Here is a 15,033-nt window from a genome sequence, read left to right as displayed (position 1 = left end):
ACCTTCACAGTGACCTTCCACAAGAGTGTCAAGAACCCAAGTACTTTGGCCTCCATCTGCTGCCTTCCAGGTGCAATAGTCGGAAGCTAGATCAGAAGTGCATGGTAGCCAGGACTTGGATTGGCACCCCAATAGGGGAAGGAGGCATCCCAAGAAGCAAGTGAAACTTCTCTATACAATTCTGGCAACACAGATAGATTTTTTTTTTACTTTAAATTTCTCCTTTTTTTTTTTTTTTATCTCCTTAGAGATGATTTCTATTACTATCCCAAATAAGTAATCCAAAGCTCTTCTCAGGTATCATGTTGCTCTCCATCATAATATTGTTTATTGCCTCATACAAGTTACTGCTTAAGAATTGTGGTATGGACATATTAATTAAGTGGTAACTGTTGATTCTGACCTTTCCCTTTGATTATAAGCATATCAACATGTGATCTCTGTTCAATTGTCTCCTACTGGTGTGCTTCCTCTGAAAAGTAATGTGAGATATGAATTGAGGAGAAGACATAAATACAGGAAATGGGCAACTGCTTGAAATAACTTGGTCAAATTTATCCAAGTATTTAAAATGCTCAGCTCTGTATTTGCTTAAAACTCTGAATTCCGACCGGCACCACGTCTCACTAGGCTAATCCTTCGCCTTGCGGCGCCAGCACACGGGGTTCTAGTCCCGGTCAGGGCGCCGGATTCTATTCCTGTTGCCCCTCTTCCAGGCCAGCTCTCTGCTGTGGCCCGGGAGTGCAGTGGAGGATGGCCCAGGTCCTTGGGCCCTGCACCCCATGGGAGACCAGGAGAAGCACCTGGCTCCTGGCTTCGGATCAGCCCGGTGCGCCCGCCACAGTGCGGCGGCCGCGGCAGCCATTGGAGGGTGAACCAATGGTAAAGGAAGACCTTTCTCTCTGTCTCTCTCTCTCACTGTCCACTCTGCCTATAAAAAAAAACAAAAACAAAAACAAACAAACAAACAAAAAAAAAACACTGAGTTCCAAACCTCTGGTTAATCATCTTCAATATAAGGAGGAAATCAAAGGATAAAAATGGTAACACTGGTTTATTATTATGTGTGAACACAATGTACAAGTGTGATCATGTAGAAAATTATTTACAATGTCTGCTCTAGAAAGTGTAGGGAATTTACAAAATCATGAAATTATCTGGAAAGAACAATGAGAGTCTTGTGATTTTTGTTTTTGCTTTTCTTTCTTTGACAAATGTTCTGTCTTCAAGCTCTTAGAAACTACTGGAAAACATGGGTAACAAATCATGCAACAAGTAATAGAGTTGTAGATTCTGTTAGGGGTTTTATTCACCATTGTGTAGGCATTTAGATTTGGCAGGACAGATCAGGAGGCATAAATAGGCTCTAAAGTCATCCAAGGTTTTCAGGTTCTCTCCAAAACCAATTTGTTACTTATTCTAAGCCTCATATGTTAAGATTTATTTCATACTTATAGCAAAATTTATTGGAATTTTTTTTCAAAAATTTTTGCAAAATTATACTGAAAATATTATATTTGTTAGGATATTTCTAGAAAATATATTTTCAATTATGTGTAAATACAAATACCCTTAGTAATTACTGTGGTGATCTGATAGCTCTTTTACTATGTACTAATTTTAAAATTAACAAATATAAATATGAATTGATATTGTCATAAAATAATTTCATATATGGATGAACTAGAGGACGTTTTAGTCTGAGATCACTTAAGCCTAATTGAATAGAGATTATTTTTCAGCACAAAAAAATTTCCATGGAAAATTAAATGTTGGGTAAATCAATAATGACTAAATATAAAGTCATAGTGAAAACATCAGCTTGTTGAGCAAAACAACAGTGACTGGCATTTCAAATTTGGAAAAAATGAAAAAATTTAAAATGATGAGTTTGTAGTGTATGAGAGAATACAAAATGCAGTCAACTATCATAGAACCACAGATTTTATGCTGTTCCTTGAAACAGGGACAAGCTTTCACATCACTAGCCTGTGTAAAAGACAAGAAAACTATTGAAGTGACAAATGTGAGGAAAGGAAAACTTTCCATTTTCTTGCAGATAGTAAAATGTGTCAACAAAAATTCTGACATAAACTCCATTTAAGATGCAGATTTAAATGTCTCCTGCAGAGTATTCAAACCTCCATGGTTAGTAGATAATTGGTGAAGAAGTCTTAGAAGTACAAAAGCATCAGCAACCTTTGAGCCTCACATGGATTCATAAGTTCCATTTGAATCTTCCCTAATTATCTTCAAGTGTCTGTATTAGGGGAATTACCCCCCAGTGAAGTGGGAGCCCAGGTCATCAGATTTAATTTAGTTCTGTGGATATGGTGCAATTACTTGCATATCTTATTGAAAAATACATTCTAGTTAATGTACAGTCATATATTTAGAACAAAAAGCAGAAAACATAATAAAAGTCATAGCAGCTTTTGGTAACAAAAACGAAAAGTTAAAAAAAAACTGTGAAACAAATGTTCATATAAATTGTTTAAATAAAACACTTAGACGAAATCAATAATTTTCATGTAATTCAGTTAAGATATGCAAAGCATAATATGTAAGTAATAAATTTAAATTTTTTTTTGTTTTTATTTATTTATTGTCTTTCCACTTGAAAGTCAGAGATAGAGTGAAGGCCAGACAGATGGAGAGAGGTCTTGGATCTGTTGGTTCAATCCTCAAATGTCTGAAACAACTGGGGCTGGGACAGACTGAGGCTAGGAGCCTAGAAGTCAGCCTGAGTCTCCCATATTAGTGAGTCATCATCTGCTACCTCCCAGATTGGTCAATAGCAGAAAAAGTTGTATTCTAAGTGGAGGAGTCAAAACTGAAACCTGCACTTCAATAGGGAGGTAGGCATCACAAGCAGCATCTTAACTATGCCAAAAGTCTGCCTCTAATATTCAAAAATAAATTCTATTGTTTGTATTTGAAATTGGAACATTATGTTATGGTCTTTGTACTACAACCAAATGGTTATTTTAGTGAAGCACATTAGCATATTTATTATCTCATCCAAATACTTCATCATAAGACAGACCTGATAAAATCTACTTATTTAAAAAATTCACTAATGCAATACATTTTTATTAACTTTAGAACGGATGTTGTACATTAGACCTCTAAAAATGTTCAGCCAACTTTTTTTTTGTATCTTTTGACCTTTTTTGCCACGTTTCCTTTCTTTCTCCTCCAAAGGTAATTCCTTTACAGCAGATATCACCTTAACTAAGAGGTAAGATTAATGTCAGTGTTGATGGTATATGATGCAAGTGGGTCACCTTTGGCACTTATTCTCAAATCCAATACTATAATCTACATGAAATGAATCCAAATTTGTAAAACATCTGGGAAGAACGTTTCAAAAGAGTCAAGTTCACACAACAGTAGAAAAGGAAGAACGACTGCCATAAACTTGGAGGAGATTAAGGTAGCATGCAGCACAATGCAAATCAGAATCCTATATTGGAACTTTCATGTAAGGAAGTAGTGGAAAATGTGAGGTCATCCAAGTACTGTCTACACTGCAATGACTGTACTTTGGTTACACAAGGTGTAAACACTAAGAGAAGCTCAATGAACATTTTTGGAAATAATTTCAGGTTTGGTTTTTAAATACTTAATGTATGTATGTATGTATGTATTTATGTATTTGAAGGGCCCAGTTACAAGGGAGTAGGGAAAGACAAAAATACACACACACACACACACAGAGAGAGAGAGAGAGATGCTGATTTACTTGGCAAATGTTGGCGAAGGGGCTGGATCAGCTGAGGTGAGGATCTGGGAACTCAGTCTGGGTCTCCTAAATGAGAGGTGAGGAATCAACCATTTGAGCCATAATTGCTTCCTCCTGGGGTGTACACTAGCACGATGTTAGAATTGGGAGCAGAATCCGGATTTGAACCCAGGAACATTAGTGAAGAATGTGGGTATCACAAATGGTGTCTCATCAGCAGGGCTGAACACTCATTCTCAAAATAAATAAATTTTGAAAAGAATATATATTTGTGCTTGTCATTGAGATGATCTTTAGTTAACTTATATTTTTGAAATCTTAAAAATCCAAGAAAAAGCACTGAAATTTTCAAAGTCGAAAATATGTTATAGATGCTTTCTTCATTTAACTAAGTGTTTTCTTCAATTTCAATAGAAATTTTCAGGCTAAGATATATCCAACAGAAAATCTTCACTACTTATAACCATAGGGTGATTACTAATGCTACTCTGCACCTCATCTTTTAAATTAGCACAATAATACATATTAGAGAGAAGACCAGGACAGTCTTACTTTAACTGACAGAAGGCTTTACCTGTGGGAAAATGTAGAAAGAGAGGATGGTGAAAGGTGACTTGTCTGATATCCCACCTATTGGGATTATCGTGTCAGATACATTCTAGAACAATATATGTCTGAGGATAAAAGTGGCCGTTATCAGTTATTTTGTCAGAACATCAGGCATCAAAGCAGATTTCCTCGGGCAGATTAAAAATTAAACAGTCATTTCACAAAGGGAGACACACAAATAGTCAGGGAGTACATGAAAAAATACTCATATCATGTTGAATGATTAAGGAATTACATGTCAAAACTACAATAACATTTCCATCCATTTCATTCACATAACTATTATTATAAAACCAAAAGATAACAAATGCTGGCAAGGATGTAGAGAAAAGGGCAACCGTGTGCAATGTCAGACAAGTAAACTAGTACAGTTTCCAGTTTGTGGAAAACTACATGCAGAACTTCAAAAAACTAAAAATAAAATTACCAAATGGTCAAGGAATCTCACTACTGATATATCAAAGGGAAATTAAATCAGTCTGTCCAAGAGTCATCTGCATTCCTTTTGCTTAGCTATACAAAATAGCCAAGAAATGGAGATACCCTGTGCCTGTGTATGGATGAAGAGATAAAGAAAATGTGGAATATAAGCACAATGAAATACTACTCATCCATAAAAAGGATGGGATCTTTTCATTTCCGAGGACATAGATCAAACTGGAGATCATTACGTTAATGAAATTAAGACTTGCACAGGAAGATAAATACTTCAGGATCTTATTCATATTAGGAATCTAAAAATTGATCTCATAGAAGTTAATAATATAATGGTGATAACCCAAGTCTGCAGAAGGAATGGAGGAGCAAAGAAGGAAAAAGATTGATAAATAGGTACTTATTGTATTTAAGTATGCTTAAGAAATTATTTATTCTTGATTTCTATAGATATTAACAATTTTATATTTTATAAAACTGGCTAGGGAAGAAAGATTATAATAAAAAGGCAACAAATTAGTTGCTATAAACTAAGAAAATGTGCTGTGGAAAATATGCAGTTATAGTTGATAGAACAAAAGTGAGCTAGAAATAGAAAATTCATGTTACTGGGAGAGACTTCAGAAGTAGGCCAGTAAGTCAAGTTATGCCAACACTATGTTTGCTGTCTTTGTTAACACTGAGAAATTCACCACTTCACTAGGTACATACTGAAGGTACAGAATAAAATAAAGTACATTTTATTGTTAAAAATAATAAAAATTGGTTCACAAAACTGCCACATTATGGCTTTTTGTTTTGTTTTGTTTCTGTAACAGTAATGAAAATCGTTTTGTCTGCTATTGCTAGTTCTGACTAGGAGTGACACTAATCAATTTGAGTTTGTCAAAGAGCAAGTAGAAATAAAAATGTTGAGTCTGAATCTTTCCCACATATATTTGTTGGCTGTTTTTAATGGTGAATAGTGCATAATATTGATTTTGTTTAGGATATCCATTTTCATAGCATAATCCCAAAGATACATTTATACCCATTAGAGAAGGCAAAAGTTAAAGTAATATTTATTATTAGAATGAAAATATTCTGTTAATTTCCAAATAAACAACAACAGTTTATGCAGTGATTTCTTTCTATTTTCCACTGCATCTTCTGACAACATATACAGAAGACAGCTTTAGACATACTGGACAGTGATTTTCTGCTGGAGAAACAACGGAATGCTTCTAACAAAAACTGTCATTTGTGGCTCTGGGGAAGAAAATATGTAACAAATGAAACAGCCCAAAAAACAAACACATGATGTTGAATCCTGAAACGGCCATTTGTCCACTTCTCATTTAAGTTTGTTCATTTACATATAAATCTTGGCAAAATAATTTCAAAAGTATCTGAGGGCTACCAACATATGTGATTTCTGCTGACATCTTCAAGTGTCACAAACTTTCTTTTTATTTAGACTTTCTTTTTAGGTTTAGAAAGGAGTGTAGCTGGGGTCTGTGTTGTTGTGCCAGTGGATTAAGCCACTGCCTGCAATGCCAGGATACCATATGGGCACCTGTTCAAGTCCTGGCTTCTCCACTTCCAATTTACCTCCCTGCCTACAGCCTGGGAAAATCTTCAGCAGAAGATGACTCCAGTGTTTGGACCCCTGCTTCCACAAGGGAAACCAGATGAATCTCCTGGCTTCTGGCTTCATCCTGGCCCAGTCCCAGCTAATGAGGCTTTTTGGATAGTGAACTGATGGATGTAAGATTTTCTCTCTGTCTTTCCTTGTCTCTCTGTAACTCTTTCAACTAAATAAATAAATCTCAAAAAAAAGAGAAACAAAAGAAATTTGTGTAGCTTTGTGATCCCAATTAGGAGAAGATATATATATATATATATATATATATATATATATATATATGTAAGCATGTACATGTACGAGTATGTAAAGATAATATTGAAAATAGACCAATATTTGTAATATCTATTATATCAAAAGCTGAAAAATTACCCACAATCCTTTAAATAAACTGTCTGGTTTGGCAATAATTTATTCAGAAATTTATAAGCTTACACATATTTATTAAATATCTGTAAATTTGAGTCTCTAAGAAGCATTTGATGATCATATTAGATCTTTTTAAAAAACTGTAATGGGACCGATGCTGTGGCACAGTAGGTTAATCCTCTGCCTGCAGTGCTGGCATCCCATATGGGCGCTGGTTCTAGTCCAGGCTGGTCCTTTTCTGATACAGCTCTCTGCTATGGTCTGGGAAAGCAGCGGAAGATGGCCCAAGTGCTTACGCCCCTGCAGCCACCTGGGAGACCCAGATGAGGCTCCTGGCTCCGGGCTTCAGATCAGTGCAGCTCAGGCCTTTGCGTCTATTTGGGAAGTGAACCAGTGGATGGAAGAACTTTCTCTCTCTCCCTCTCACCATGTGTAACTCTACCTCTCAAATAAATAAATAAAATCTTAAAGAAAACCTGTTTAATATGTTTTAGATTGTTAACAAACATTGAAAAGATAGTGCATAATTTATATATGCCTTGTTTCTGGTTTTCCTCATTATTAGCAGCTCATATTAAAATGATTTACTTATTGTAGATAATTAATTACTCTTTATATGCTATTATTAATTATAGTTCATAGTTTTCTCTGATTTACTTAATTTATAAATGATATCCTTTTTCTATAACAATATTACCTTAGGTTAAAGCATTTCACATTTCCTTAGTCTTTTCTTGGCTATGAAATTGTATTAGACTTTGTTTTTAGATAATGTAAGATTTGAGAGGTGATATTTGAGGGAGAAGGTATGTTGAAGGCTAATTCTCTGTGGAAGATTTCCATTATGTTGTATGGTTTACGGTAATGTACTTGAGGGAGGAGAACCACAGAGCTAAAGAGCCATTTTTATAGCATCATATTAAGGACTCATACCACCAAGAGGTGTATCAGTTGGATGTGTTCTTGCCCAGGCAGCTGAGGTAAGTGCTTCTCAGGTTTCTTCATGACGCTTGTTTTTTACCATTTCTAAATCATAATGTTAGAGATCGCTACTCTCACCCCCCACTTAAGGATTAGGAACTTATGATCCCCTTCATAGAAGGTAGGGTACCAATATTATTTGGATTTTTTGATCCAGCCATTAAGCAATTTCTTCCACAATTATTAATATCATTGACCATTGATTTGTAACAGCCTTGGCTAATGCACATTTATTTTGTGTCAATGATACTTTTTAGTTTTGCCTTTTTCAGAATGCCACATAATTGCTACCATAATATACATTTTCTTTTTCTTTAGAGTGACCCCATTCTCTTAACAATACACATTATAGTACCACCTTTTAATTTTTTTGTGATAATATAGTTTCAATTTCCTTCTTTTTTTAAAGAGTTTATTTATTTATTTGACAGGTAGAGTTACAGACAGTGAGAGAGAGAGAGACAGAAAGAAAGGTCTTCCTTCTGTTGGTTCACTCTCCAAATGGCCACAACGGCCAGAGCAGCACCGATCTGAAGCCAGGAGCCAGGTGCTTCTTCCTGGTCTCCCATGCTGGTGCAGGGGCCCAAGCACTTGGGTCATTTCTACCACCATCCCAGGCCACAGCGGAGAGCAGATTGGAAGAAGAGCAACCAGGACTAAAACCGGCACTCATATGGGATGTCGGCGCCGCAGGCAGAGGATTAACCTAGTGTGCCACAGTGCCGGCCCCCTCAATTTACTTCTTAATCACAGACTCAATGCTCCCACTCTTGCTTTCATACTGGGGTTTGAAAATGCACTTATCGTTATTTCTGAGTAATATTTCTTCATATGGATACAATTGCTTATTTATTCTTTTACTAATATTTATCTGGACATATTCAGTTTTTAGTGATTAGAGGTTAAAGTGTGAAGACACTAATGTGAGGTTTTTTTGTGAACATAGGCTTTCAAATCCCTTCAGTAAGTACCTAGCAACAGGACTGTTGGATCTTCTTGCAAAATAATATTTAGTTTCAAAAATCTTCAAAATGTTTTCCAAAGTATCTGCATCATCTTGATTCTGGCTAGCAATGATTGACAATTCCTGGTGTTTCTCATCCTCACCACCAACAGTGTTGTCACTTTTTGGATTTTTAATGTTTAAGTAAGCATGGTGATATCTCACTGATTGTTTAAATTGCAACAATTTAATTTCTCTAATGACAAATGGTACTCAACAACTTTTAATATGTTTCTTCTCTTTCTCTCTGTATGTATGTTTGTACGTATGTATGTATATATGTGTGTATATGTATCTATATGTATGTACATACCCTTTGGTGGAGAGTTTTTCTTTATGGCTGTTGTACATTCTTAAAGTTGCACTTCTTTTTTCTCATTGTTGAGTTTCAGAAGTCTGTATAATTCAGATACAATTACTTTGTCACATTAACGTTTCCCAAATGTTTTTTTCCCAGTCAGGGGCTTTTAATATAATTCTCCTCATTGTATCTTTTACAAAGTTTTTATTGTTGCATTTCACATTTTGGGCTAAGATCCTGTTTTTGTTTACTTTTACAATAGTTTTGATGTTGCTGTCTTTATGTATTGTGTGTATTGGAGACCTTCCAACATAACCAAAATCAGTGCTGAAAATTCTGCCTTTTATAATTGATTCACCTTTTCTCCTTCACAAGGATTTGTTCCCCTTATGTGTGCAAAAGTATTTCTCAGCTGTCTATTCTGTTCTGCAGATCTATATATCTTATGTCTATTCTTTTTTCAAATCATTTTAAGTATGCACTGATTATACTTCCAGAATTAAATAATGCTTGTTATGCTTACCTATTAATATATAGAGAACAGATTTCATCAATTGCTTAGATACGATTCCATGAACATAATGCAACTTTCCGCCCTCTCCCTTCTTCCTTTCCTTTTAATTTTTGTGATAATATACTTTCAATTTACTTTGAAATCAGAAACTCAATGCTTTTCTAAAAAAGAGCTATAAAGTAACAAGTAGATAGATCACTGTTTTGCAGAGGTATAGACAGAGGTTAAAGATGACAGTTAAATCATAAGATGAGATTTTTAGCTTGATACGTCTTGTGGCTTTTTTTGCTCTATATATTAGCTACAAGCAATCAGACAAAACATTTGATATTTGTCATTTTGGGTCCTGTTTATTTCACTACTCATGAAGGTCTTCAGTTGCATCTATTTTGTTGTTAATGACAGGATTTCATTCTTTTTTTCTTTAAGATTTATTTTTATTTATTTGAAAGAGTTACGGGCAGAAATAGAGACAGGGTGAAAGACATCTTCTGTCTGCTGGTTCATTCCGCAAATGGCCGCAACGGCCGGCACTGAGCTGATTTGAAGCCAGGAGCCAGGAGCTTCTTCCAGGTCTCCCACGTGGGTAAAGGGGCACAAGGTCTCAGGCCATTCTCCACTGCTTCCCCAGGCACATCAGCGGGGAGCTGGATAGGAAGTGGAGCAGCCAGGACTCAAACCAGCAGACATATGGGATGCAGATTGGGCCTTAAACCTGCTACTCCACAGTGCCCGCCCTCATTCTTTTTTTTATGGATGAGTAATATTCCACTGTGTTTATGTACTACATTTTCTTTACCCAATCTTCAATTAATGGGCATTGGGTTGATTCAATATCTTAGCTATCATTAATCATGCTGATCAAAACATGGGGGTTGAAATAACTCCTTCACATGTGGATTTCATTTGCTTTGTGAAAATTTCCAAAAGTGGATGGCTGGATCTTATTGTAGATCTGTTTTTAGATTTCTGGGGAATCTTCAGACTCTCTTCCACAATGGTTGTACTAGTTTACATTCCCAAAAAGATTGTGTTAGGGTACCTTATTCACCACATCCTCACTAAGGGTTGTTATTTTTGTTTGTTTTATTTTTATTTTATATTTTTAATTTTAAATTATTTTAACATACTCAATAGGATTTGTAGATGTAATTCTAAGAATGTATGTTATTCTCCTTCTCCTTCTATGCCTCCTTCTCTCTCCCATCCTTCCTCCTTCTCCCTTTTGTTCTTTTTTTTTTTAGTTTTTAAAATAACATATTTAAAATGTTTAATTACATTGAAAATCCTTAATACTTGAGCAAATAAGATGTTTAATAAGTAAAAAAAAAAGACCCTAGTTTGGCTGGTATTTAGACAATGGATACAAGCAATAATTAAATGGAAATACTAGCTAATAGATTCCATCAACACATTAGTAAGATCATTCATGCAGACCAAGTGGGGTTCACCCCAGGCATGGAGGGATGGTTCATCAAATGAAAACGAATACATGTGATACATCAGATTAACAAATTCAAGAATAAATCCATATGATTACCTCAATATATGCAGAGAAAGCATTTGATAAATATATCACTTCATGATGAAAATCTTAAGAAATTGGATATAGGAAGAACATATCTCAACACAATCAAGGCAAATTGTGTTGTGTATGACAAACCTACTGCCAGCATTATATTGAATGGGGAAAAGCAGGAAGTGTTTCCATTAAGATCTGGAACCAGACAAGGATGACCAATATAGTTCTATTCTATAGAATATTAGCCAGAATCATTAGGCACAAAAAATAAAACAAAGGAACACAAATTGGAAAGGAATAAATCAAATTGTTTTGTTGAAGATTTTGCATTTTTCTTTATCAGGGATATTGGTCTATAGTTCTCTTTCTTTGTTGCATCTTTTTTTTTTTTTTAATTTTGAAAACATCCAATTGCTTGCTGTCTTAAGGAAAGTAAGGGTTTTGTGGCATAGCTGGTAAAGCCACCACCTGCATTGCCATCATCCCAACTGGCCACCAGTTCAAGTTCTGGCTGCTCCACTTCCAATCTTTTCTATGGCCTGAAAAGGCAATGGATGAAGGTCCAAATCATTGGGTCTCTGTACCCACTTGGGAGACCCAGAAGAAGCTCCTGGCTCCTGGCTTCAGATCAGCCCAGCTCCAGCTGTTACAACCATCTGGGGAATGAACCAGTGGATAGAAGACTTTCTCTCTCTCTCTCTCTCTCTCTCTCTCTCTATCTGTGTGTGTGTGTGTGTCCCTTCCTTCCTCCCTCTCTGCCTCTTCCTTTCTGTAACCCTGCCTTTAAAAATAATAATTATATTTTTTTAAAAAAAGATGTTATTCTCCAATTAAGGTGATTTCAGCTAAGATTATCTTGGCATATCTTTCCAATTTTGGAAGTGACAAAATCTTGGCAAGTGGACAAGATTTTGGAAGTGACTTGGAAGTAAAAAGATCTTGGCATATCTTTCCAATTTTTGAAGTGACAAAAACTGCTTTTTGTCATACAAATAGACATGGAGAATTTCAAGATTTTACATGCCAGAACCTAAACTAGAAATAAGTATGTCTTTGGGGCCAGCAATGTGGTACAGTGGGTTAATCTGCCGCCTGCTGCACCTGCATTCCACATGGGCGTCGGTTCTGGTCCCAGCTGCTCCTCTTCCAGTCCAGCTCTCTGATGTGGCCCAGGAGGGCAGTGGAGGATAGCCCAGGTCGTTGGGCTCCTGCACCCACGTGGGAGACTGGGAGGAAGCACCTGACTCGTGGCTTCGAATCGGCACAGCTCCAGCCATTGCGGCCATTTGGGGAGTGAACCAACGGATGAAGGACCTTTCTCATTGTCTCTCCCTCTCACTGTCTGTAACTCTATCACTCAAATAAATAAAAATCTTAAAATAATAAAATAAAATAAAAAACCAAAAAAAAGAAATATGTATGTGTTAATAGGTTTGTTTGTGTGTATTATTTACTTTTTATATATAAGTATGTGTAAGTGATACATACAATTGTACTTCAAAAAGTTTGTGGAAAAGGGATTAAAGCATGAGCTTATTTTGATGAACAAAACTTTTGAAATTTTTGTATCCCAGGGGTCTTCAAAGAGTTCACAGAAAATACATGTTATGAAAAACTATGCTTTAATTCAAAAATACTGCAACAAAATAAGCTTAATTTGTGATTTATAGCACTTTAGTTAATTTTCTATGAACTTTTAAGTATACCCATTATATTATTAAAATTATGTAATCATTTTGTATTTAATAACAATATGACAAATTGTCTCTCAAGGCTTCACTGAGTTACTAGACAAAGCTTGAAGAAACCATATTTTTCTCCTCATTATTAAAAATTCTATAAATATGCTTGTTTAAAATGAATATAAATTAGCTTAAAAATCCATTCTGTGAATTTTAAACTTATTGTTTAATTACTTGCATATTTTAAGAGAAAAACCATGTAAGGCAAGGGATTTTCTTACATTCTGAATACTGCAAATATTTATTTAAATTTTGCTATTTCATCAATATTTCACAATGTAGTTGCATGTTAATTACTTGATAAGAGCATGCTTTAATAAAACACCTATTAAATATGTAAGATGCATATACAATATACAATCACCTAGGAAAAGCACATATGAGCTTTTGAATACTGAGTTAAGCTCCTTCATTTAAAGTCAACATTACAAATACACCATAGAAATTACCATATATGATTCTTTTCTTTTTTAACATTAATTTATTTATTATTTGAAAGTCAGAGTTACACAGACAGAGAAGGAAGGATAGGCAGGGAGGGGGGGGGGAAGGTCTTCCACCTGCTGGTTCACTCCCCAGATTGCCACAATGGCCAGAGCTGAACCGATACGAAGCCAGGAGCCAGGAGCCTCCTCTGGGCTTATGGTTGCAGGGGCCCAAGGACCTAGGCCATCCTCCACTGCATTCCCAGGCCACAGCAGAAAGCACCCATAAGGGATGCAGGCACTGCAGGCAGTTGCATTATTTGCTATGCCATAGTGCAGACCCCAATGTTCCTTTCTTAAAATGAAATTACTTTATTGGTGCTTGCACTGTGGCATAGTGGCTAGAGCTGATGCTTGCAGCGCCAGGATCCCATATGGGCGCTGGTTTGAATCTCAGCTGCTCCACTTCCAATATAGCTTTCTGCTGTGTCCTGGGAAAGCAGTAGAAGATGGTCCAAGCCCTTGGACCCCTGCACCCATGAGGGAGACCCAGAAGAAGCTCCTGGCTCCTGGTTTCTGATCAGCGAAGCTCTGGCTATTATAGCCAATTGGGGAGTGAACCAGCGGTTGGAAGAACTCCCTCTTTCTCTGTCTCTCCTTCTCTCTCTGTGTAACCCTGACTTTCAAATAAATAAATCTTTAAAAAAAAAGAGAGAGAGAGAGAATGGATATGTTCTCCCTACTTAAATGATGAAGTATTTGTCTAGAAAACAACTTTTTATCTATTACAGATATTTGTCTAGATTACAACTTTTAATATATTATAGGTCTAATAAAAAAAGTCTTTTATTATATTCCTTTTTTTTTTTTTGACAGACAGAGTTAGACAGTGGGAGAGAGAGACAGAAAGAAAGGTCTTCCTTCCATTGGTTCACCTCCCAAATGGCTGCCACGGCCAGCACGCTGCGCCAATCTGAAGCCAGAAGCCAGGTGCTTTCTCCTGGTCTCCCATGTGGGTGCAGGGCCCAAGCACTTGGGCCATCCTCCGCTGCCTTCCCAGGCCACAGCAGAGAGCTGGACTGGAAGAGGAGCAACTGGGACAGAAACTGGCGCCCCAACCAAGACTAGAACCCAGAGTGCCGGCACAGCAGGTGGAGGATTAGCCTAGTGAGCTGCAACACCCGCCTCCTTTAACTTTTGAGACTACACATAAATAAAAGAGATAGAAAATATTTTTTCAATTTGAGCTCTAATTTTTATCTGAAAATTCGGTATCTTTTTTGTGTGCCAACAACAGCAAATGCAGCAGAATACTTCCTTTCTAAGATATTTGAAATTTTTGTTTCTAAGTTTTAATTTAGATTACACACTTGGAATTTTATCATCAAGCTTGTTTTGTTCTTTAAATATATATATTCTTGAATCCCTTAAACCGAATGTTATCCTATGTGTTGAAATTTTTCTTCCTGACCATCATGACAGCTTTGGTTTCTTATTTATGAAGTACTTTTAATTATTTTTCCTACTTCTTCCTAATTTAAAGAAACAAAGACTGAATTGTAGGAGGTGGCACTGTCGTGTACTGGATTAAGCTACTGCCTATGCCACCAGCATCCCCTCTAAGTGCTTGGGGAAACAATGGAAGACAGCCCACAGGCTTGGGTCCCTGCACTTACGTGATAGACTTGGATGGATTTTCCAGGAGCTGGCTATGCCTGACCCAAGTCCACTGGATGTTGAGGGCATTCAGGGAGTGACTCAGA

This window comes from Lepus europaeus, chromosome 6 (assembly GCF_033115175.1).
Source record: "Lepus europaeus isolate LE1 chromosome 6, mLepTim1.pri, whole genome shotgun sequence".
NCBI classification, from domain to species: Eukaryota; Metazoa; Chordata; class Mammalia; order Lagomorpha; family Leporidae; genus Lepus; species Lepus europaeus.
Note: the sequence above shows the minus strand (reverse complement) of the source record.